We start from the raw sequence: 885 nt of genomic DNA on the forward strand, positions 1-885 counted from the left end.
TTAAATTTACTTTGATCTTCGTTTTTGCCTGTACCTCTTGGCATCTTCGTTTTTGTTTTTATTCTCAAACCGCTAAACCGCTGAGATCCATTTCCATGTGCATTATTCCCTTTGAATTGGACAATTTACTCCCAACCAACCAACTGCCGCTAAAGAAGTTTCACTTCATAAATTCAAGAAATGTTCTTACCCTTTCAGTTACCCTAATTCTTATGTATCTGTCATTGTCTCCATTTTCGTCTTTATCTTCACCTCTGCCTTCTTTTTTTTTGACTTCATCGTTATCATTTATTTCTTCATCTTCATATTTATCTTTATTTCAAAGCTTAATTTCAAATGTGTAGTGAAACAACAGGCGAAACATGTCAAATTGAATATGTTGCAGCAACATCTATACACAATTCGAAAATGTTTAAACGACGGTTTTGGCCGTACTTTTCAACCAATTGCGAAACCATAAAAACTCTGCTCAGCTACGGAAAAATGCCTTTCCAACGGTGTTCTTGGTTTTGAAATCGGTTCGGTAGAATCGCCAAACGAACGGAGACAAAATTTATGTTAGCGTATTAATATATAGATTATTCCAATTATAAAATTGTGATGTAGCTTTATTCGAATTGTAATACGCTTTTAATTTCATCTTCCGATTGAAATGGATCGATCTTTGTAAATTTTAATTGCAGATTATTCAATATTACCAAAATCAACCTCTACCAACTTAATTTTTACCATAAATGAAGTTTTTCGGAAGAACTCCACCTACTGAAAAAAATAAACAAAATGCGCACCTCCCCTTTGAAATACCTTTCGAACAAAAGAAGAATCATTCAAATTGGTCGAGAAACATAGGAGCAGTAGGGAGGAATAGATTTGTATGGGATTTCG

The sequence above is a fragment of the Rhagoletis pomonella genome, unplaced genomic scaffold (assembly GCF_013731165.1).
Source record: "Rhagoletis pomonella isolate Grant_MI unplaced genomic scaffold, Rhpom_1.0 Rhpom_scaffold_00001, whole genome shotgun sequence".
Lineage (NCBI taxonomy): Eukaryota > Metazoa > Arthropoda > Insecta > Diptera > Tephritidae > Rhagoletis > Rhagoletis pomonella.